The 22982-nt window shown below is 48.4% G+C and overlaps 11 non-coding genes and 4 pseudogenes across 11 annotated transcripts; all 15 read left to right on the forward strand.

Moving 5' to 3' along the window:
• Positions 1 to 936: 936 nt before the first annotated feature.
• Positions 937 to 1127, forward strand: LOC141224989 (U2 spliceosomal RNA). Its single transcript, XR_012292318.1, has one exon. It is a non-coding gene; the product is annotated as a U2 spliceosomal RNA (small nuclear RNA).
• A 1115-nt stretch (positions 1128 to 2242) lies between these two features.
• On the forward strand, positions 2243 to 2433 carry LOC141224990 (U2 spliceosomal RNA). Its single transcript, XR_012292319.1, has one exon. It is a non-coding gene; the product is annotated as a U2 spliceosomal RNA (small nuclear RNA).
• A 1115-nt stretch (positions 2434 to 3548) lies between these two features.
• On the forward strand, positions 3549 to 3739 carry LOC141224991 (U2 spliceosomal RNA). Its single transcript, XR_012292320.1, has one exon. It is a non-coding gene; the product is annotated as a U2 spliceosomal RNA (small nuclear RNA).
• Positions 3740 to 4854: 1115 nt separating this feature from the next.
• LOC141224585 (U2 spliceosomal RNA) lies at positions 4855 to 4946 on the forward strand (annotated as a pseudogene).
• Positions 4947 to 5745: 799 nt separating this feature from the next.
• Positions 5746 to 5928, forward strand: LOC141224512 (U2 spliceosomal RNA). Its single transcript, XR_012291913.1, has one exon. It is a non-coding gene; the product is annotated as a U2 spliceosomal RNA (small nuclear RNA).
• A 1115-nt stretch (positions 5929 to 7043) lies between these two features.
• On the forward strand, positions 7044 to 7234 carry LOC141224992 (U2 spliceosomal RNA). The gene has a single exon (XR_012292321.1). It is a non-coding gene; the product is annotated as a U2 spliceosomal RNA (small nuclear RNA).
• A 1115-nt stretch (positions 7235 to 8349) lies between these two features.
• LOC141224564 (U2 spliceosomal RNA) lies at positions 8350 to 8441 on the forward strand (annotated as a pseudogene).
• Positions 8442 to 9235: 794 nt separating this feature from the next.
• On the forward strand, positions 9236 to 9418 carry LOC141224489 (U2 spliceosomal RNA). Its single transcript, XR_012291897.1, has one exon. It is a non-coding gene; the product is annotated as a U2 spliceosomal RNA (small nuclear RNA).
• A 1115-nt stretch (positions 9419 to 10533) lies between these two features.
• LOC141224994 (U2 spliceosomal RNA) lies at positions 10534 to 10724 on the forward strand. The gene has a single exon (XR_012292323.1). It is a non-coding gene; the product is annotated as a U2 spliceosomal RNA (small nuclear RNA).
• A 1115-nt stretch (positions 10725 to 11839) lies between these two features.
• LOC141224530 (U2 spliceosomal RNA) lies at positions 11840 to 11917 on the forward strand (annotated as a pseudogene).
• Positions 11918 to 17481: 5564 nt separating this feature from the next.
• On the forward strand, positions 17482 to 17676 carry LOC141224409 (U2 spliceosomal RNA). The gene has a single exon (XR_012291834.1). It is a non-coding gene; the product is annotated as a U2 spliceosomal RNA (small nuclear RNA).
• Positions 17677 to 18791: 1115 nt separating this feature from the next.
• On the forward strand, positions 18792 to 18883 carry LOC141224565 (U2 spliceosomal RNA; annotated as a pseudogene).
• A 794-nt stretch (positions 18884 to 19677) lies between these two features.
• On the forward strand, positions 19678 to 19860 carry LOC141224490 (U2 spliceosomal RNA). The gene has a single exon (XR_012291898.1). It is a non-coding gene; the product is annotated as a U2 spliceosomal RNA (small nuclear RNA).
• Positions 19861 to 20975: 1115 nt separating this feature from the next.
• LOC141224995 (U2 spliceosomal RNA) lies at positions 20976 to 21166 on the forward strand. Its single transcript, XR_012292324.1, has one exon. It is a non-coding gene; the product is annotated as a U2 spliceosomal RNA (small nuclear RNA).
• Positions 21167 to 22278: 1112 nt separating this feature from the next.
• LOC141224996 (U2 spliceosomal RNA) lies at positions 22279 to 22469 on the forward strand. The gene has a single exon (XR_012292325.1). It is a non-coding gene; the product is annotated as a U2 spliceosomal RNA (small nuclear RNA).
• The last annotated feature ends 513 nt before the right edge of the window (positions 22470 to 22982 follow it).

Raw genomic sequence — 22982 nt, forward strand, 5'->3', positions numbered from 1 at the left:
GTGCATTGCATTGCCATGTAATGTGATGCAATGCTATCTTTCTAGCTCTCCCTTTTTACTTCCTTTTGGATAAACAGACATATTAGGCAAGCATTTTGGAGCTTTCACCTAAATAACTACAGGTGGTGAGATAAGCTGCACAATATAATTGACCTTTCAGTATATTGTTGCACACACACCATCTATTTAGCAAATGCCCTTGTTATCAACAGCAGCCTTTTAAACTCACCTGAGCTAACAGGTATGTGCGCTGGTTACTCTGCTGCGCTTAAAATTTCTTTTTTGGTTTGCTACAATGCCTTTTCTGAAACGTTGTCTCCTTCTGCTGGAACACTGACTTCTTTCATTTAATGCCTGCAGACTATAAAAGAGAACCCAACCCAAAAAGTTTGGTTGATTAGTCTGTGGCATTCTGTTAAACTGTTGCTTATGGCGGTCTCTGTGAGCTTCTCAGCGACATTCAGCCAGCCAGGTATCCTGCCTGCAGTAGATGGAATGTGGCAATGGAACGCTGGCTGCGCGTGTCATAATAGGCTCTGAGCCTTTATATACCTGTGCACAGCAGCAGCCACCTTCAGTCTGCTGCTGGACAGCCAGCAGCAGCAGCAGCAGGAGAGGTATGTAATCAGGAGCCCTCCTGCTAAGGGTAGACAGCTGCTCGTTCCACCCCACCCCCCGCCTTAATTGGTTCTCCTCCCTTCCAACGGTGTTGAGGCGGGTGGGAACAGCAGGGGGTGAAGGTGCTGTGTTTAAAGAGGTGGAGTTATGCAGATCTAAAACGCGTGGATTGCAGCAGCAGCAAGCCGAAAAGTGCAGGCATGTAAGGGATCTAGAGGTTGACAACATGTCTTCTTAACGGGAGTCCAGGAGCTCATCTCCACAAATGGACTTTTCAGGATCCTTGGGTGGCTCCGTAGTTTGAAACCAATTCTGGTTATCGCTTCTCGGCCTTTTGGCTAAGATCAAGTGTAGTATCTGTTCTTATCAGTTTAATATCTGATACGTCCCCTATCTGGGGACCATATATTAAATGGATTTTTAGAACAGGGAGATGGAAAAAGAGCTTGCTCTGTCCACTCCACGCATTGACCTGGTATTGCAGTATCTCCAGGACCGGTGCACCCCTTCTTTAATGCAGTTTCTAAAATCAGAAAGAATTGAATTCAATGTTTTTTGTTCATTTTGCTTGTTTGTCGGATTTTGGGATGGACTCTTTGGCTTTGCTTTTCTTCTCCTCATTGGATTTTTCATGTTCAAAGTTGCAGAAGCCAGATTACAAGCTCATTTTGGTTCAACTTCAGCAACTGTGCATTGCATTGCCATGTAATGTGATGCAATGCTATCTTTCTAGCTCTCCCTTTTTACTTCCTTTTGGATAAACAGACATATTAGGCAAGCATTTTGGAGCTTTCACCTAAATAACTACAGGTGGTGAGATAAGCTGCACAATATAATTGACCTTTCAGTATATTGTTGCACACACACCATCTATTTAGCAAATGCCCTTGTTATCAACAGCAGCCTTTTAAACTCACCTGAGCTAACAGGTATGTGCGCTGGTTACTCTGCTGCGCTTAAAATTTCTTTTTTGGTTTGCTACAATGCCTTTTCTGAAACGTTGTCTCCTTCTGCTGGAACACTGACTTCTTTCATTTAATGCCTGCAGACTATAAAAGAGAACCCAACCCAAAAAGTTTGGTTGATTAGTCTGTGGCATTCTGTTAAACTGTTGCTTATGGCGGTCTCTGTGAGCTTCTCAGCGACATTCAGTCAGCCAGGTATCCTGCCTGCAGTAGATGGAATGTGGCAATGGAACGCTGGCTGCGCGTGTCATAATAGGCTCTGAGCCTTTATATACCTGTGCACAGCAGCAGCCACCTTCAGTCTGCTGCTGGACAGCCAGCAGCAGCAGCAGCAGGAGAGGTATGTAATCAGGAGCCCTCCTGCTAAGGGTAGACAGCTGCTCGTTCCACCCCACCCCCCGCCTTAATTGGTTCTCCTCCCTTCCAACGGTGTTGAGGCGGGTGGGAACAGCAGGGGGTGAAGGTGCTGTGTTTAAAGAGGTGGAGTTATGCAGATCTAAAACGCGTGGATTGCAGCAGCAGCAAGCCGAAAAGTGCAGGCATGTAAGGGATCTAGAGGTTGACAACATGTCTTCTTAACGGGAGTCCAGGAGCTCATCTCCACAAATGGACTTTTCAGGATCCTTGGGTGGCTCCGTAGTTTGAAACCAATTCTGGTTATCGCTTCTCGGCCTTTTGGCTAAGATCAAGTGTAGTATCTGTTCTTATCAGTTTAATATCTGATACGTCCCCTATCTGGGGACCATATATTAAATGGATTTTTAGAACAGGGAGATGGAAAAAGAGCTTGCTCTGTCCACTCCACGCATTGACCTGGTATTGCAGTATCTCCAGGACCGGTGCACCCCTTCTTTAATGCAGTTTCTAAAATCAGAAAGAATTGAATTCAATGTTTTTTGTTCATTTTGCTTGTTTGTCGGATTTTGGGATGGACTCTTTGGCTTTGCTTTTCTTCTCCTCATTGGATTTTTCATGTTCAAAGTTGCAGAAGCCAGATTACAAGCTCATTTTGGTTCAACTTCAGCAACTGTGCATTGCATTGCCATGTAATGTGATGCAATGCTATCTTTCTAGCTCTCCCTTTTTACTTCCTTTTGGATAAACAGACATATTAGGCAAGCATTTTGGAGCTTTCACCTAAATAACTACAGGTGGTGAGATAAGCTGCACAATATAATTGACCTTTCAGTATATTGTTGCACACACACCATCTATTTAGCAAATGCCCTTGTTATCAACAGCAGCCTTTTAAACTCACCTGAGCTAACAGGTATGTGCGCTGGTTACTCTGCTGCGCTTAAAATTTCTTTTTTGGTTTGCTACAATGCCTTTTCTGAAACGTTGTCTCCTTCTGCTGGAACACTGACTTCTTTCATTTAATGCCTGCAGACTATAAAAGAGAACCCAACCCAAAAAGTTTGGTTGATTAGTCTGTGGCATTCTGTTAAACTGTTGCTTATGGCGGTCTCTGTGAGCTTCTCAGCGACATTCAGCCAGCCAGGTATCCTGCCTGCAGTAGATGGAATGTGGCAATGGAACGCTGGCTGCGCGTGTCATAATAGGCTCTGAGCCTTTATATACCTGTGCACAGCAGCAGCCACCTTCAGTCTGCTGCTGGACAGCCAGCAGCAGCAGCAGCAGGAGAGGTATGTAATCAGGAGCCCTCCTGCTAAGGGTAGACAGCTGCTCGTTCCACCCCACCCCCCGCCTTAATTGGTTCTCCTCCCTTCCAACGGTGTTGAGGCGGGTGGGAACAGCAGGGGGTGAAGGTGCTGTGTTTAAAGAGGTGGAGTTATGCAGATCTAAAACGCGTGGATTGCAGCAGCAGCAAGCCGAAAAGTGCAGGCATGTAAGGGATCTAGAGGTTGACAACATGTCTTCTTAACGGGAGTCCAGGAGCTCATCTCCACAAATGGACTTTTCAGGATCCTTGGGTGGCTCCGTAGTTTGAAACCAATTCTGGTTATCGCTTCTCGGCCTTTTGGCTAAGATCAAGTGTAGTATCTGTTCTTATCAGTTTAATATCTGATACGTCCCCTATCTGGGGACCATATATTAAATGGATTTTTAGAACAGGGAGATGGAAAAAGAGCTTGCTCTGTCCACTCCACGCATTGACCTGGTATTGCAGTATCTCCAGGACCGGTGCACCCCTTCTTTAATGCAGTTTCTAAAATCAGAAAGAATTGAATTCAATGTTTTTTGTTCATTTTGCTTGTTTGTCGGATTTTGGGATGGACTCTTTGGCTTTGCTTTTCTTCTCCTCATTGGATTTTTCATGTTCAAAGTTGCAGAAGCCAGATTACAAGCTCATTTTGGTTCAACTTCAGCAACTGTGCATTGCATTGCCATGTAATGTGATGCAATGCTATCTTTCTAGCTCTCCCTTTTTACTTCCTTTTGGATAAACAGACATATTAGGCAAGCATTTTGGAGCTTTCACCTAAATAACTACAGGTGGTGAGATAAGCTGCACAATATAATTGACCTTTCAGTATATTGTTGCACACACACCATCTATTTAGCAAATGCCCTTGTTATCAACAGCAGCCTTTTAAACTCACCTGAGCTAACAGGTATGTGCGCTGGTTACTCTGCTGCGCTTAAAATTTCTTTTTTGGTTTGCTACAATGCCTTTTCTGAAACGTTGTCTCCTTCTGCTGGAACACTGACTTCTTTCATTTAATGCCTGCAGACTATAAAAGAGAACCCAACCCAAAAAGTTTGGTTGATTAGTTTGTGGCATTCTGTTAAACTGTTGCTTATGGCGGTCTCTGTGAGCTTCTCAGCGACATTCAGCCAGCCAGGTATCCTGCCTGCAGTAGATGGAATGTGGCAATGGAACGCTGGCTGCGCGTGTCATAATAGGCTCTGAGCCTTTATATACCTGTGCACAGCAGCAGCCACCTTCAGTCTGCTGCTGGACAGCCAGCAGCAGCAGCAGCAGGAGAGGTATGTAATCAGGAGCCCTCCTGCTAAGGGTAGACAGCTGCTCGTTCCACCCCACCCCCCGCCTTAATTGGTTCTCCTCCCTTCCAACGGTGTTGAGGCGGGTGGGAACAGCAGGGGGTGAAGGTGCTGTGTTTAAAGAGGTGGAGTTATGCAGATCTAAAACGCGTGGATTGCAGCAGCAGCAAGCCGAAAAGTGCAGGCATGTAAGGGATCTAGAGGTTGACAACATGTCTTCTTAACGGGAGTCCAGGAGCTCATCTCCACAAATGGACTTTTCAGGATCCTTGGGTGGCTCCGTAGTTTGAAACCAATTCTGGTTATCGCTTCTCGGCCTTTTGGCTAAGATCAAGTGTAGTATCTTTCGAAAAGGCGGTTTTGGATGTTGGCCGCCCTAGTAGATTGATACATTATGCACACTGGGGTTTAGGCGCTTGTTAGTACGCCAGGTGGCTAATATAGTCATCTGGTGGAAAGCATGGCCCCCCAGGATCGACGCCATTGGGCCGGGGAAGATCGAAAGCCCGAAGTGTGAAGTGCCCCAGGAGTGGTGACCCTGGGGTGCCTTAACTCACTGGGATTGGGAACCCCACTTGAGTTTATGGCACATTTGCACTAGCACTTCAATATTTCTTTCTTCACACACACCCTTATTCCGGGCCTTCTGGCCTTAGGATGGGGAATTTTTCAATTCCCGGTCGAAGGTCCGGGCAGTATTATACTGTGAAACCTTCACTATTTATTTAATTTTTTTTTGTCACTGTGTGTCCACTTTTTCACGTGTGTCCACGTCCTTACTAGGATTTTGTCGGGATGCGGTTCCCTTACGGGTTCCTCTCTTGGCAGGTCTAGGGGGGGAGTGTGTGGCCATCAGGTTCCGCTCCCCCCTGAACCCCACTGGCTCTCCTCTTTCGGGAGGAGAGCGTTGTTGGCTCCCCTCTTCCGGGAGGGGAGCACAGTCTTTGGCTCCCAGTGCCTTGCTCGGGTGAGAACTCGGGCAGGTATTGGGGGTAAGATTGGGTCGCCTCTGGCTCCGGCTGGAGGTGGCTATTTGTCCCTGTTCCTCGCTGTGGCCTTCTGGCTCGGAGGGACGGGGAATGGTTTGGGGGACCCTTCTCCTTTTGGAGAGGGTTTCAAGAAGACCAGCATCCTAGTGCACTTTTTTTTGTGGCACTTGTCACTTTTTTAAGCGCACTCGGGTTTTGTACACGAATTCGGGCTTTCGATAAAAAAAAAAAAAAAATCTGTTCTTATCAGTTTAATATCTGATACGTCCCCTATCTGGGGACCATATAATAAATGGATTTTTAGAACAGGGAGATGGAAAAAGAGCTTGCTCTGTCCACTCCACGCATTGACCTGGTATTGCAGTATCTCCAGGACCGGTGCACCCCTTCTTTAATGCAGTTTCTAAAATCAGAAAGAATTGAATTCAATGTTTTTTGTTCATTTTGCTTGTTTGTCGGATTTTGGGATGGACTCTTTGGCTTTGCTTTTCTTCTCCTCATTGGATTTTTCATGTTCAAAGTTGCAGAAGCCAGATTACAAGCTCATTTTGGTTCAACTTCAGCAACTGTGCATTGCATTGCCATGTAATGTGATGCAATGCTATCTTTCTAGCTCTCCCTTTTTACTTCCTTTTGGATAAACAGACATATTAGGCAAGCATTTTGGAGCTTTCACCTAAATAACTACAGGTGGTGAGATAAGCTGCACAATATAATTGACCTTTCAGTATATTGTTGCACACACACCATCTATTTAGCAAATGCCCTTGTTATCAACAGCAGCCTTTTAAACTCACCTGAGCTAACAGGTATGTGCGCTGGTTACTCTGCTGCGCTTAAAATTTCTTTTTTGGTTTGCTACAATGCCTTTTCTGAAACGTTGTCTCCTTCTGCTGGAACACTGACTTCTTTCATTTAATGCCTGCAGACTATAAAAGAGAACCCAACCCAAAAAGTTTGGTTGATTAGTCTGTGGCATTCTGTTAAACTGTTGCTTATGGCGGTCTCTGTGAGCTTCTCAGCGACATTCAGCCAGCCAGGTATCCTGCCTGCAGTAGATGGAATGTGGCAATGGAACGCTGGCTGCGCGTGTCATAATAGGCTCTGAGCCTTTATATACCTGTGCACAGCAGCAGCCACCTTCAGTCTGCTGCTGGACAGCCAGCAGCAGCAGCAGCAGGAGAGGTATGTAATCAGGAGCCCTCCTGCTAAGGGTAGACAGCTGCTCGTTCCACCCCACCCCCCGCCTTAATTGGTTCTCCTCCCTTCCAACGGTGTTGAGGCGGGTGGGAACAGCAGGGGGTGAAGGTGCTGTGTTTAAAGAGGTGGAGTTATGCAGATCTAAAACGCGTGGATTGCAGCAGCAGCAAGCCGAAAAGTGCAGGCATGTAAGGGATCTAGAGGTTGACAACATGTCTTCTTAACGGGAGTCCAGGAGCTCATCTCCACAAATGGACTTTTCAGGATCCTTGGGTGGCTCCGTAGTTTGAAACCAATTCTGGTTATCGCTTCTCGGCCTTTTGGCTAAGATCAAGTGTAGTATCTGTTCTTATCAGTTTAATATCTGATACGTCCCCTATCTGGGGACCATATATTAAATGGATTTTTAGAACAGGGAGATGGAAAAAGAGCTTGCTCTGTCCACTCCACGCATTGACCTGGTATTGCAGTATCTCCAGGACCGGTGCACCCCTTCTTTAATGCAGTTTCTAAAATCAGAAAGAATTGAATTCAATGTTTTTTGTTCATTTTGCTTGTTTGTCGGATTTTGGGATGGACTCTTTGGCTTTGCTTTTCTTCTCCTCATTGGATTTTTCATGTTCAAAGTTGCAGAAGCCAGATTACAAGCTCATTTTGGTTCAACTTCAGCAACTGTGCATTGCATTGCCATGTAATGTGATGCAATGCTATCTTTCTAGCTCTCCCTTTTTACTTCCTTTTGGATAAACAGACATATTAGGCAAGCATTTTGGAGCTTTCACCTAAATAACTACAGGTGGTGAGATAAGCTGCACAATATAATTGACCTTTCAGTATATTGTTGCACACACACCATCTATTTAGCAAATGCCCTTGTTATCAACAGCAGCCTTTTAAACTCACCTGAGCTAACAGGTATGTGCGCTGGTTACTCTGCTGCGCTTAAAATTTCTTTTTTGGTTTGCTACAATGCCTTTTCTGAAACGTTGTCTCCTTCTGCTGGAACACTGACTTCTTTCATTTAATGCCTGCAGACTATAAAAGAGAACCCAACCCAAAAAGTTTGGTTGATTAGTCTGTGGCATTCTGTTAAACTGTTGCTTATGGCGGTCTCTGTGAGCTTCTCAGCGACATTCAGCCAGCCAGGTATCCTGCCTGCAGTAGATGGAATGTGGCAATGGAACGCTGGCTGCGCGTGTCATAATAGGCTCTGAGCCTTTATATACCTGTGCACAGCAGCAGCCACCTTCAGTCTGCTGCTGGACAGCCAGCAGCAGCAGCAGCAGGAGAGGTATGTAATCAGGAGCCCTCCTGCTAAGGGTAGACAGCTGCTCGTTCCACCCCACCCCCCGCCTTAATTGGTTCTCCTCCCTTCCAACGGTGTTGAGGCGGGTGGGAACAGCAGGGGGTGAAGGTGCTGTGTTTAAAGAGGTGGAGTTATGCAGATCTAAAACGCGTGGATTGCAGCAGCAGCAAGCCGAAAAGTGCAGGCATGTAAGGGATCTAGAGGTTGACAACATGTCTTCTTAACGGGAGTCCAGGAGCTCATCTCCACAAATGGACTTTTCAGGATCCTTGGGTGGCTCCGTAGTTTGAAACCAATTCTGGTTATCGCTTCTCGGCCTTTTGGCTAAGATCAAGTGTAGTATCTTTCGAAAAGGCGGTTTTGGATGTTGGCTGCCCTAGTAGATTGATACATTATGCACACTGGGGTTTAGGCGCTTGTTAGTACGCCAGGTGGCTAATATAGTCATCTGGTGGAAAGCATGGCCCCCCAGGATCGACGCCATTGGGCCGGGGAAGATCGAAAGCCCGAAGTGTGAAGTGCCCCAGGAGTGGTGACCCTGGGGTGCCTTAACTCACTGGGATTGGGAACCCCACTTGAGTTTATGGCACATTTGCACAAGCACTTCAAATTTTCTTTCTTCGCACACACCCTTATTCCGGGCCTTCTGGCCTTAGGATGGGGAATTTTTCAATTCCCGGTCGAAGGTCCGGGCAGTATTATACTGTGAAACCTTCACTATTTATTTAATTTCTTTGTCACTGTGTGTCCACTTATTCACGTGTGTCACGTCCTACTAGGATTTTGTCGGGATGCGGTTCCCTTACGGGTTCCTCTCTTGGCAGGTCTAGGGGGGGAGTGTGTGGCCATCAGGTTCCGCACCCCCCTGAACCCCCCTGGCTCTCCTCTTTCGGAAGGAGAGCGTTGTTGGCTCCCCTCTTCCGGGAGGGGAGCACAGTCTTTGGCTCCCAGTGCCTTGCTCGGGTGAGAACTCGGGCAGGTGCTGGGGGTAAGATTGGGTCGCCTCTGGCTTCGGCTGGAGGTGGCTTTTTGTCCCTGTTCCTCGCTGTGGCCTTTTGGCTCGGAGGGACGGGGAATGGTTTGGGGGACCCTTCTCCTTTTGGAGAGGGTTTCAAGAAGACCAGCATCCTAGTGCACTTTTTTTGTGGCACTTGTCACTTTTTTAAGCGCACTCGGGTTTTGTACACGAATTCGGGCTTTCAAAAAAAAAAAAAAAAAAATCTGTTCTTATCAGTTTAATATCTGATACGTCCCCTATCTGGGGACCATATATTAAATGGATTTTTAGAACAGGGAGATGGAAAAAGAGCTTGCTCTGTCCACTCCACGCATTGACCTGGTATTGCAGTATCTCCAGGACCGGTGCACCCCTTCTTTAATGCAGTTTCTAAAATCAGAAAGAATTGAATTCAATGTTTTTTGTTCATTTTGCTTGTTTCTCGGATTTTGGGATGGACTCTTTGGCTTTGCTTTTCTTCTCCTCATTGGATTTTTCATGTTCAAAGTTGCAGAAGCCAGATTACAAGCTCATTTTGGTTCAACTTCAGCAACTGTGCATTGCATTGCCATGTAATGTGATGCAATGCTATCTTTCTAGCTCTCCCTTTTTACTTCCTTTTGGATAAACAGAAATATTAGGCAAGCATTTTGGAGCTTTCACCTAAATAACTACAGGTGGTGAGATAAGCTGCACAATATAATTGACCTTTCAGTATATTGTTGCACACACACCATCTATTTAGCAAATGCCCTTGTTATGAACAGCAGCCTTTTAAACTCACCTGAGCTAACAGGTATGTGCGCTGGTTACTCTGCTGCGCTTAAAATTTCTTTTTTGGTTTGCTACAATGCCTTTTCTGAAACGTTGTCTCCTTCTGCTGGAACACTGACTTCTTTCATTTAATGCCTGCAGACTATAAAAGAGAACCCAACCCAAAAAGTTTGGTTGATTAGTCTGTGGCATTCTGTTAAACTGTTGCTTATGGCGGTCTCTGTGAGCTTCTCAGCGACATTCAGCCAGCCAGGTATCCTGCCTGCAGTAGATGGAATGTGGCAATGGAACGCTGGCTGCGCGTGTCATAATAGGCTCTGAGCCTTTATATACCTGTGCACAGCAGCAGCCACCTTCAGTCTGCTGCTGGACAGCCAGCAGCAGCAGCAGCAGGAGAGGTATGTAATCAGGAGCCCTCCTGCTAAGGGTAGACAGCTGCTCGTTCCACCCCACCCCCCGCCTTAATTGGTTCTCCTCCCTTCCAACGGTGTTGAGACGGGTGGGAACAGCAGGGGGTGAAGGTGCTGTGTTTAAAGAGGTGGAGTTATGCAGATCTAAAACGCGTGGATTGCAGCAGCAGCAAGCCGAAAAGTGCAGGCATGTAAGGGATCTAGAGGTTGACAACATGTCTTCTTAACGGGAGTCCAGGAGCTCATCTCCACAAATGGACTTTTCAGGATCCTTGGGTGGCTCCGTAGTTTGAAACCAATTCTGGTTATCGCTTCTCGGCCTTTTGGCTAAGATCAAGTGTAGTATCTGTTCTTATCAGTTTAATATCTGATACGTCCCCTATCTGGGGACCATATATTAAATGGATTTTTAGAACAGGGAGATGGAAAAAGAGCTTGCTCTGTCCACTCCACGCATTGACCTGGTATTGCAGTATCTCCAGGACCGGTGCACCCCTTCTTTAATGCAGTTTCTAAAATCAGAAAGAATTGAATTCAATGTTTTTTGTTCATTTTGCTTGTTTGTCGGATTTTGGGATGGACTCTTTGGCTTTGCTTTTCTTCTCCTCATTGGATTTTTCATGTTCAAAGTTGCAGAAGCCAGATTACAAGCTCATTTTGGTTCAACTTCAGCAACTGTGCATTGCATTGCCATGTAATGTGATGCAATGCTATCTTTCTAGCTCTCCCTTTTTACTTCCTTTTGGATAAACAGACATATTAGGCAAGCATTTTGGAGCTTTCACCTAAATAACTACAGGTGGTGAGATAAGCTGCACAATATAATTGACCTTTCAGTATATTGTTGCACACACACCATCTATTTAGCAAATGCCCTTATTATCAACAGCAGCCTTTTAAACTCACCTGAGCTAACAGGTATGTGCGCTGGTTACTCTGCTGCGCTTAAAATTTCTTTTTTGGTTTGCTACAATGCCTTTTCTGAAACGTTGTCTCCTTCTGCTGGAACACTGACTTCTTTCATTTAATGCCTGCAGACTATAAAAGAGAACCCAACCCAAAAAGTTTGGTTGATTAGTCTGTGGCATTCTGTTAAACTGTTGCTTATGGCGGTCTCTGTGAGCTTCTCAGCGACATTCAGCCAGCCAGGTATCCTGCCTGCAGTAGATGGAATGTGGCAATGGAACGCTGGCTGCGCGTGTCATAATAGGCTCTGAGCCTTTATATACCTGTGCACAGCAGCAGCCACCTTCAGTCTGCTGCTGGACAGCCAGCAGCAGCAGCAGCAGGAGAGGTATGTAATCAGGAGCCCTCCTGCTAAGGGTAGACAGCTGCTCGTTCCACCCCACCCCCCGCCTTAATTGGTTCTCCTCCCTTCCAACGGTGTTGAGGCGGGTGGGAACAGCAGGGGGTGAAGGTGCTGTGTTTAAAGAGGTGGAGTTATGCAGATCTAAAACGCGTGGATTGCAGCAGCAGCAAGCCGAAAAGTGCAGGCATGTAAGGGATCTAGAGGTTGACAACATGTCTTCTTAACGGGAGTCCAGGAGCTCATCTCCACAAATGGACTTTTCAGGATCCTTGGGTGGCTCCGTAGTTTGAAACCAATTCTGGTTATCGCTTCTCGGCCTTTTGGCTAAGATCAAGTGTAGTATCTGTTCTTTTAAGAACACAAGAGCTACGATCTACACTTGACGAGAGCGATCGAACTCGGAAGGAGAAGAGCTTCGGATCCCAGCTGACATCGGAGAACGAAGGCGGATATCGGTGGGAGGAAGAAGCTCTAAAGAATCCAGAAGAAGACGAAGACTCGGAGAAGAATCGGGCTGTCCTGTGTAATCTTCGAGGAAGAAAATCATCGAGACAAAGACCTTTCGGGGAATTTGTCCAGAACACGACGGGAGAAGAATCTGCATAGCTCCACCCATTCCGGGAAGAGTTCCAGATCCAGCTCCAAGAAGTAACTGCAGGAGGAAAGCCATGGCAAGCGCTGCGAGGAAGGCCGAAAAGAAGAGCCTGGAGCTGGGGACAGCCAGGAGGGCCCAGCCAGGAGCCGATTCTGACCCCAAGGACTCTGCCTCCACGACTGGCCAGCAGAAGGGACCCCAGAAGCCCCGCCACGAAGCTCCAGCCCTGGAGCCATGGATGCGGCAGACGGTGGCCCTGAAGCTGAAGGAAGTGGATGGGAGGGTGCCGGACATGTCCTCGGACGTGTTCTGCCAGAAGATGCTGCTGGATCGAGGCTTCTCCAGGTCGGACACCCTCAGCATCCAGACCTTCTTGACGGGGATCTTCTTCGTCACCTTCGCCACTGTGAACACCTGCAGGAGGTTCTGGGAAATGGTAAGCGCAAAAGGACCGGATAATTCTTTCTCTGCCTTTACAGGTAGCTGCCCTATCCAGAGGGATGAAAGGAGGATCACGGTCTCCATGCGCAACCCGCACACCCCAGGCCAAGACATCTGTACCTTCCTGAGACGCTTCTGTTTGGTTGTGAAGGAACCCTCTCACATCCTGAATGGACTCGGCTTCTGGACAGGTAAGTGGTCGGTGACCGTTAGACTTCACAGGGACCTGGCGTACTCAGACGGACTTCGGCACCTGCCCCCGACATTCTCCCTGGGCAACTCCTACGGCCTCATCTATTACCCGGACATGCCGCGGAACTGCAGGAGATGCGGCAAGAACGGCCACGAGATGAAGGACTGCAAGGAGGATGCCTGCAGGATTTGTCGAGTGACGGGACACAGCTCGAAGGACTGCCCGAAGAAGACGTCCTGCAACCTGTGTGGGCTGGCGGCTCATCTGTACAAGGATTGCCCCAGGCGTGAGAGATCCTGGGCATCGGTGGTTGCGACGACCCCAGCTACGGAGGACAAGGCCCCGACGACCAGGCCTGTGAAGGTCAAGGACGCGACGACCAAGGCCCCAGCGGCCAAGGCCGAGACGACCAAGGCCAAAGCGGTCAAGGAGTCGGTGGCCAAAGCCCCAGCGACGGTCCCAGCAGCTCCGAAGCAGAAGAAAAAGTCAAAGGAGGGTAAGAGTTCTGTCACCCCTCTCTCGATCCCTCCCCCTGCCACCCCCGTCCAATCCCCCCCCACCCCGGCCACCCCTGCTGAGGATTCCACTTCCTCTTCCTCCTTCCCCTACTCCTCAGCAGGTGTCCTTTCCCCTGCCCCGGCAGCCACTCTCCCTCCCCAGACCATGGTAGCGGTGGAATTAACCTTTCCTCCACCCGCCGCTATCTATTCCGAGGAGGATTTTCCCCTTCTTGTCTCCCCAGTTCCAACCCGGGGAAAGAGGAAGGTGGAGGACAGCCCTGCTACTGAATCCTCCAAAAAGAAGATTCTGGATTTCGTAGGCGAAAAGGAGGATACCCTCCCTGAGCCAGAAGAGATGGAGCACATGGTTGAGACCCTGGTGGCCGAGCCAGAAGAGGAGGAACTGGTGGTCGCCGAGATCGAGGCCGCGCTGCTTGACCAGATGGAGGAAGAGGGCCTGCTGGTGATCCCGTCACCAGCAGTCAACACCGACGAGGGACCACCCGACCGGAGTGGTAACTAAGGTGTATTGCCTGCGCTAACTTTTTCTTTTTTCCCTACATGATGGCTAATATTAACTTATTTTCCATTAATGTCAGGAGCATCAAGGACAAGTTCAGACGTCAGACTATTTATGCCTTCCTTACTTCCCAGTTGTGTGATGTTTATATGTTGCAGGAATGTTCCCTTCCCTCCTCTAGGTCCTTCAAACATCTGGCCAGGGAGTGGTCCCACGGTCCATCCTACTGGTCCGGTGGGGGTGACTGCAAGTCTGCGGGGGTCGCAATTCTGATCAGGGGGGGCGCATTCACGCTTGAGTCCGTCCAGGAGCTCATCTGCGGCAGGGCTCTTGTTGTAGATGGCAACTGGGCGGGAGAACCTGTCAGGTTCATCAACGTGTATGCGTCCCCACTGAAGAATGAGCGTTTGGAGCTTTTCCAGACCCTGCGGCTTCAGCTTGCCACCACCAGGACCTTAGTGATGGCCGGGGATTTCAACTGCCCCATCGAGGAGGACGATCGTAGTTCTGGCACATCTGCCAAGTTGGACATCACGTCCAAGCTGCTCATCGAGATGGTAACCGAGGCCTCTCTTCAGGACGTGGTGGGCTCCATGGGGAGAGGCTCCACGAACTATTCGTGGAGCCGACCCGATGGCTCACTCCGCTCCAGGATTGACTTTGTGTTCACCTCTCGGGCAGTCAGGCAGAGTAGGCACTCGATGGTCTCCTGCTTCTTCTCCGACCACAGAGCCATTCACTTACAAGGTGTCCTCGGCGACGGTTTTCCGTCCGGCCCCGGCTCCTGGAAGCTGAATTGTGCTCTGCTGGCTCAGGATGAAGTCGTGGAGGAGCTGAGAGCAGCCTACGCAATGTGGCAGTCCTACAAGGGTAGCTTCCAAACAGTCTCTGATTGGTGGGAATATGTTAAACTTGAGTTTCGCTGTTTCTTTCAGGCCAAGGGTCGACAACAGGAGTGTGAGAAGAGGAGGGACTTCAGAGGGCTGCAGCGCGAGCTGCGGTCGCTGCAGGACCTTCTTCACTGCGGCTGGGACGTGAGGGAGGAGCTGGAGGAGACCAAGAAGAGCCTGAAAAGGCACTTTGAGGAGGAGTCCAAGCGAATCATCTTCCGTTCCAAAGTGGAGAATCTGGAGAAGGGTGAGAAATGTAACTCATTCTTTTTCAGGAAACTTCATGCCGGTCACACGCCCCTGAACGAGCTGCGAGACGAGAGCGGAAACATGCGACGTGGGAAGGAGGACGTGATGAGGGTCGTCAGCGACTTCTACAGCGAACTCTACTCCCACAAGACTACCGACCCCGACGCTGCTGATAAGTTCCTGTCAGGTATCACTAACCATCTTGATCCTGCAGGCACGGCAGCCTTGGACAAACCTCTGATGGTGGGCGAATTGCTCTCTGCCGCTAAATCCTTTAGGACCGGCAGGACCCCGGGCAGTGATGGTCTTCCAGCGGAGCTCTATGTAGCGCTGGGAGACCTCATCTGTCCGGACCTGTTGGACCTGTACGAGGAGATGGTGGTGGAGGGTAGAATGCCTCCATCTTTGAGGGAAGGAATGGTCACGATCCTGTACAAGCGGAAGGGAGAGAGGTGCGACCTGAGGAATTGGCGTCCCATCACTCTGCTCAACGTGGACTACAAGATCCTGGCCAAGACGATGGCGACACGACTTAAGACGGTCATCGGACGGATCATCCACCCGGACCAGACCTGCGGCATCCCTGGACGTCGCATCGCAGACAGCCTCGCTCTCGTGCGGGACACGGTCGAGTACATCAAGGTCCGCCGCGCACACGCGGCCCTGGTCTCCTTGGATCAGGAGAAGGCCTTCGACCGGGTTTCCCACGAGTTCATGGGCCGAGCTCTGCACCGGTTAGGTTTGGGTAACATGTTTTGTTCGTATGTCCGTCTGATGTATTTTGATATCCACAGCTCGGTGTTGGTGAACGGCTGGAAGACTGACCCCTTCCCTGTCCTCTCTGGGGTCAGACAAGGCTGCCCTCTATCACCTCTTCTTTTTGTTTGTGTTATAGAACTCTTCGCAGAGGCTATCCGGCAGAATGGAGAGATCAGAGGGATCACCGCACCGGGTCCGGGACGACACGAGGTCAAGTGCTCGCTCTACATGGACGACGTCACCGTCTTCTGCGCTGATCGTGGTTCAGTCGACGCCCTCGTCCAGACGTGTGAGAGGTTCGGCCGGGCTTCAGGGGCCAAAGTCAACTGCAGGAAGTCGGAAGCCATGCTCTTCGGGGATTGGCAGCCGGCCTCCTCCGCCCCCTTCCCCTTCAACATTCAACCGGATTTCCTCAAGGTGCTGGGAGTCTGGTTCGGGAAGGAAGGAGCGGCCCTCAAGTCCTGGCAAGAACGCTTGGCCAAGGTGAAGCAACGGATCGGACTCTGGAGCCTCAGACACCTCACTTGTGAGGGTAAGGCACTCGTCCTGCGTAATGAGGTCCTGCCCGTCTTGCAGTACACGGCGCAGGCCTGGCCCCCACACGTCACTGTGTGCAGGGCCATTACCAGGACAGTGTTTCACTTTGTCTGGGGATCCAAGATGGACAGAGTCAGGCGGGCCGTCATGTACAAGGAGCCTCGCAAGGGTGGGAAGGGCGTTCCAGATATCCCCACCCTCCTGCGATCCTCTTTTGTGTGTGATTGTGTCCGCCGGACTTTGCAAGTCAAGAATGGCTCCGCGGGCAGGTCCATGTCTCGCTTCTTCCTGCTTCCTCTTTGGAGGCGACTCGGCTGGGACAAGTGGGACAGCTCCTTCCCCTACAACTGGACGACGCCATGGTTCTACGGAGACGTCGTTCGATTTGTGGGGGAGCATCAACTGGAGGGACTCAAGCCCGACTTGTGGAAGCCCAAAACTATCCACAAGCTAATCAGAGCCAAGGATGACGTGGAGAACATCACAGGACTTCACCAGGACACGCTGGAGACTGTGTGGACAAATGTGTCGTCTGACAGGCTGACCAACGGGCACAAGGACTTGTCGTGGATGGCGATTCAGGGCGGACTGCCCGTCCGGTCATTCATTCATGCCCGGAACCTGTGCAAGACCCGGTACTGCCCAAGGTGCCCCTTCGTGGAGGAAACATCTTTGCACACTTTTTGGGACTGCGGATTTGCACAGCGCCTATTGACTGCACTTGAGGACGACCTGAGGAACTCTGTCCCCAGGGCGAGCCTATCGCACCATTCTGTGCTTTACGGACTCTTCCCTGGGGTTCATACCGTCGGAGCCATCCAGGAGGCTTGGCGCCTTATGAACTGCTTCAAGGATGCCGTTTGGGTCGCCAGGAACCGGCTCATCTTGAGGAGGGAGAGGATGTCCATCCAGGACTGCCGCAGGCTGATCTACAGCCTGCTCAGAGACTATTCCATCATGGACGGTCCGGAGGACGAGGACGAGGACTAAACCCCTCCTCCCCCTCTCCCCTTATGTGTCTTGTCTTTCAATAAAGCTTCGGGCCTGTGATTTTCCCCTCCCCATCCCCTTTTTCCCAATCCCCATCCCTTATCACGGCTCGTCGTACTGTATTAATTGACATGCTTTTTCTTTCAGATTGAGTGTTTTGTGTAGCATAGGGGTGTGATGTGTCTAGTTAGTGCGTCGTATCCTCATGCTATGTAAATATGATGTAGAATTCTGTGTGTACTGGGCTGCGGCACTGTACACTGTCTGTTAACTTATTTTTTGTGCTAATAAAAGATATATTCAATCAAAAAAAATCTGTTCTTATCAGTTTAATATCTGATACGTCCCCTATCTGGGGACCATATATTAAATGGATTTTTAGAACAGGGAGATGGAAAAAGAGCTTGCTCTGTCCACTCCACGCATTGACCTGGTATTGCAGTATCTCCAGGACCGGTGCACCCCTTCTTTAATGCAGTTTCTAAAATCAGAAAGAATTGAATTCAATGTTTTTTGTTCATTTTGCTTGTTTGTCGGATTTTGGGATGGACTCTTTGGCTTTGCTTTTCTTCTCCTCATTGGATTTTTCATGTTCAAAGTTGCAGAAGCCAGATTACAAGCTCATTTTGGTTCAACTTCAGCAACTGTGCATTGCATTGCCATGTAATGTGATGCAATGCTATCTTTCTAGCTCTCCCTTTTTACTTCCTTTTGGATAAACAGACATATTAGGCAAGCATTTTGGAGCTTTCACCTAAATAACTACAGGTGGTGAGATAAGCTGCACAATATAATTGACCTTTCAGTATATTGTTGCACACACACCATCTATTTAGCAAATGCCCTTGTTATCAACAGCAGCCTTTTAAACTCACCTGAGCTAACAGGTATGTGCGCTGGTTACTCTGCTGCGCTTAAAATTTCTTTTTTGGTTTGCTACAATGCCTTTTCTGAAACGTTGTCTCCTTCTGCTGGAACACTGACTTCTTTCATTTAATGCCTGCAGACTATAAAAGAGAACCCAACCCAAAAAGTTTGGTTGATTAGTCTGTGGCATTCTGTTAAACTGTTGCTTATGGCGGTCTCTGTGAGCTTCTCAGCGACATTCAGCCAGCCAGGTATCCTGCCTGCAGTAGATGGAATGTGGCAATGGAACGCTGGCTGCGCGTGTCATAATAGGCTCTGAGCCTTTATATACCTGTGCACAGCAGCAGCCACCTTCAGTCTGCTGCTGGACAGCCAGCAGCAGCAGCAGCAGGAGAGGTATGTAATCAGGAGCCCTCCTGCTAAGGGTAGACAGCTGCTCGTTCCACCCCACCCCCCGCCTTAATTGGTTCTCCTCCCTTCCAACGGTGTTGAGGCGGGTGGGAACAGCAGGGGGTGAAGGTGCTGTGTTTAAAGAGGTGGAGTTATGCAGATCTAAAACGCGTGGATTGCAGCAGCAGCAAGCCGAAAAGTGCAGGCATGTAAGGGATCTAGAGGTTGACAACATGTCTTCTTAACGGGAGTCCAGGAGCTCATCTCCACAAATGGACTTTTCAGGATCCTTGGGTGGCTCCGTAGTTTGAAACCAATTCTGGTTATCGCTTCTCGGCCTTTTGGCTAAGATCAAGTGTAGTATCTTTCGAAAAGGCGGTTTTGGATGTTGGCTGCCCTAGTAGATTGATACATTATGCACACTGGGGTTTAGGCGCTTGTTAGTACGCCAGGTGGCTAATATAGTCATCTGGTGGAAAGCATGGCCCCCCAGGATCGACGCCATTGGGCCGGGGAAGATCGAAAGCCCGAAGTGTGAAGTGCCCCAGGAGTGGTGACCCTGGGGTGCCTTAACTCACTGGGATTGGGAACCCCACTTGAGTTTATGGCACATTTGCACAAGCACTTCAAATTTTCTTTCTTCGCACACACCCTTATTCCGGGCCTTCTGGCCTTAGGATGGGGAATTTTTCAATTCCCGGTCGAAGGTCCGGGCAGTATTATACTGTGAAACCTTCACTATTTATTTAATTTCTTTGTCACTGTGTGTCCACTTATTCACGTGTGTCACGTCCTACTAGGATTTTGTCGGGATGCGGTTCCCTTACGGGTTCCTCTCTTGGCAGGTCTAGGGGGGGAGTGTGTGGCCATCAGGTTCCGCACCCCCCTGAACCCCCCTGGCTCTCCTCTTTCGGGAGGAGAGCGTTGTTGGCTCCCCTCTTCCGGGAGGGGAGCACAGTCTTTGGCTCCCAGTGCCTTGCTCGGGTGAGAACTCGGGCAGGTGCTGGGGGTAAGATTGGGTCGCCTCTGGCTTCGGCTGGAGGTGGCTTTTTGTCCCTGTTCCTCGCTGTGGCCTTTTGGCTCGGAGGGACGGGGAATGGTTTGGGGGACCCTTCTCCTTTTGGAGAGGGTTTCAAGAAGACCAGCATCCTAGTGCACTTTTTTTGTGGCACTTGTCACTTTTTTAAGCGCACTCGGGTTTTGTACACGAATTCGGGCTTTCAAAAAAAAAAAAAAAAAAATCTGTTCTTATCAGTTTAATATCTGATACGTCCCCTATCTGGGGACCATATATTAAATGGATTTTTAGAACAGGGAGATGGAAAAAGAGCTTGCTCTGTCCACTCCACGCATTGACCTGGTATTGCAGTATCTCCAGGACCGGTGCACCCCTTCTTTAATGCAGTTTCTAAAATCAGAAAGAATTGAATTCAATGTTTTTTGTTCATTTTGCTTGTTTCTCGGATTTTGGGATGGACTCTTTGGCTTTGCTTTTCTTCTCCTCATTGGATTTTTCATGTTCAAAGTTGCAGAAGCCAGATTACAAGCTCATTTTGGTTCAACTTCAGCAACTGTGCATTGCATTGCCATGTAATGTGATGCAATGCTATCTTTCTAGCTCTCCCTTTTTACTTCCTTTTGGATAAACAGAAATATTAGGCAAGCATTTTGGAGCTTTCACCTAAATAACTACAGGTGGTGAGATAAGCTGCACAATATAATTGACCTTTCAGTATATTGTTGCACACACACCATCTATTTAGCAAATGCCCTTGTTATCAACAGCAGCCTTTTAAACTCACCTGAGCTAACAGGTATGTGCGCTGGTTACTCTTCTGCGCTTAAAATTTCTTTTTTGGTTTGCTACAATGCCTTTTCTGAAACGTTGTCTCCTTCTGCTGGAACACTGACTTCTTTCATTTAATGCCTGCAGACTATAAAAGAGAACCCAACCCAAAAAGTTTGGTTGATTAGTCTGTGGCATTCTGTTAAACTGTTGCTTATGGCGGTCTCTGTGAGCTTCTCAGCGACATTCAGCCAGCCAGGTATCCTGCCTGCAGTAGATGGAATGTGGCAATGGAACGCTGGCTGCGCGTGTCATAATAGGCTCTGAGCCTTTATATACCTGTGCACAGCAGCAGCCACCTTCAGTCTGCTGCTGGACAGCCAGCAGCAGCAGCAGCAGGAGAGGTATGTAATCAGGAGCCCTCCTGCTAAGGGTAGACAGCTGCTCGTTCCACCCCACCCCCCGCCTTAATTGGTTCTCCTCCCTTCCAACGGTGTTGAGACGGGTGGGAACAGCAGGGGGTGAAGGTGCTGTGTTTAAAGAGGTGGAGTTATGCAGATCTAAAACGCGTGGATTGCAGCAGCAGCAAGCCGAAAAGTGCAGGCATGTAAGGGATCTAGAGGTTGACAACATGTCTTCTTAACGGGAGTCCAGGAGCTCATCTCCACAAATGGACTTTTCAGGATCCTTGGGTGGCTCCGTAGTTTGAAACCAATTCTGGTTATCGCTTCTCGGCCTTTTGGCTAAGATCAAGTGTAGTATCTGTTCTTATCAGTTTAATATCTGATACGTCCCCTATCTGGGGACCATATATTAAATGGATTTTTAGAACAGGGAGATGGAAAAAGAGCTTGCTCTGTCCACTCCACGCATTGACCTGGTATTGCAGTATCTCCAGGACCGGTGCACCCCTTCTTTAATGCAGTTTCTAAAATCAGAAAGAATTGAATTCAATGATTTTTGTTCATTTTGCTTGTTTGTCGGATTTTGGGATGGTCTCTTTGGCTTTGCTTTTCTTCTCCTCATTGGATTTTTCATGTTCAAAGTTGCAGAAGCCAGATTACAAGCTCATTTTGGTTCAACTTCAGCAACTGTGCATTGCATTGCCATGTAATGTGATGCAATGCTATCTTTCTAGCTCTCCCTTTTTACTTCCTTTTGGATAAACAGACATATTAGGCAAGCATTTTGGAGCTTTCACCTAAATAACTACAGGTGGTGAGATAAGCTGCACAATATAATTGACCTTTCAGTATATTGTTGCACACACACCATCTATTTAGCAAATGCCCTTGTTATCAACAGCAGCCTTTTAAACACACCTGAGCTAACAGGTATGTGCGCTGGTTACTCTGCTGCGCTTAAAATTTCTTTTTTGGTTTGCTACAATGCCTTTTCTGAAACGTCTCCTTCTGCTGGAACACTGACTTCTTTCATTTAATGCCTGCAGACTATAAAAGAGAACCCAACCCAAAAAGTTTGGTTGATTAGTCTGTGGCATTCTGTTAAACTGTTGCTTATGGCGGTCTCTGTGAGCTTCTCAGCGACATTCAGCCAGCCAGGTATCCTGCCTGCAGTAGATGGAATGTGGCAATGGAACGCTGGCTGCGCGTGTCATAATAGGCTCTGAGCCTTTATATACCTGTGCACAGCAGCAGCCACCTTCAGTCTGCTGCTGGACAGCCAGCAGCAGCAGCAGCAGGAGAGGTATGTAATCAGGAGCCCTCCTGCTAAGGGTAGACAGCTGCTCGTTCCACCCCACCCCCCGCCTTAATTGGTTCTCCTCCCTTCCAACGGTGTTGAGGCGGGTGGGAACAGCAGGGGGTGAAGGTGCTGTGTTTAAAGAGGTGGAGTTATGCAGATCTAAAACGCGTGGATTGCAGCAGCAGCAAGCCGAAAAGTGCAGGCATGTAAGGGATCTAGAGGTTGACAACATGTCTTCTTAACGGGAGTCCAGGAGCTCATCTCCACAAATGGACTTTTCAGGATCCTTGGGTGGCTCCGTAGTTTGAAACCAATTCTGGTTATCGCTTCTCGGCCTTTTGGCTAAGATCAAGTGTAGTATCTGTTCTTATCAGTTTAATATCTGATACGTCCCCTATCTGGGGACCATATATTAAATGGATTTTTAGAACAGGGAGATGGAAAAAGAGCTTGCTCTGTCCACTCCACGCATTGACCTGGTATTGCAGTATCTCCAGGACCGGTGCACCCCTTCTTTAATGCAGTTTCTAAAATCAGAAAGAATTGAATTCAATGTTTTTTGTTCATTTTGCTTGTTTGTCGGATTTTGGGATGGACTCTTTGGCTTTGCTTTTCTTCTCCTCATTGGATTTTTCATGTTCAAAGTTGCAGAAGCCAGATTACAAGCTCATTTTGGTTCAACTTCAGCAACTGTGCATTGCATTGCCATGTAATGTGATGCAATGCTATCTTTCTAGCTCTCCCTTTTTACTTCCTTTTGGATAAACAGACATATTAGGCAAGCATTTTGGAGCTTTCACCTAAATAACTACAGGTGGTGAGATAAGCTGCACAATATAATTGACCTTTCAGTATATTGTTGCACACACACCATCTATTTAGCAAATGCCCTTGTTATCAACAGCAGCCTTTTAAACTCACCTGAGCTAACAGGTATGTGCGCTGGTTACTCTGCTGCGCTTAAAATTTCTTTTTTGGTTTGCTACAATGCCTTTTCTGAAACGTTGTCTCCTTCTGCTGGAACAC

The sequence above is a fragment of the Phyllobates terribilis genome, unplaced genomic scaffold, assembly GCF_046119375.1.
Source record: "Phyllobates terribilis strain yellow unplaced genomic scaffold, ASM4611937v1 Scaffold_393__1_contigs__length_1774422, whole genome shotgun sequence".
NCBI classification, from domain to species: Eukaryota; Metazoa; Chordata; class Amphibia; order Anura; family Dendrobatidae; genus Phyllobates; species Phyllobates terribilis.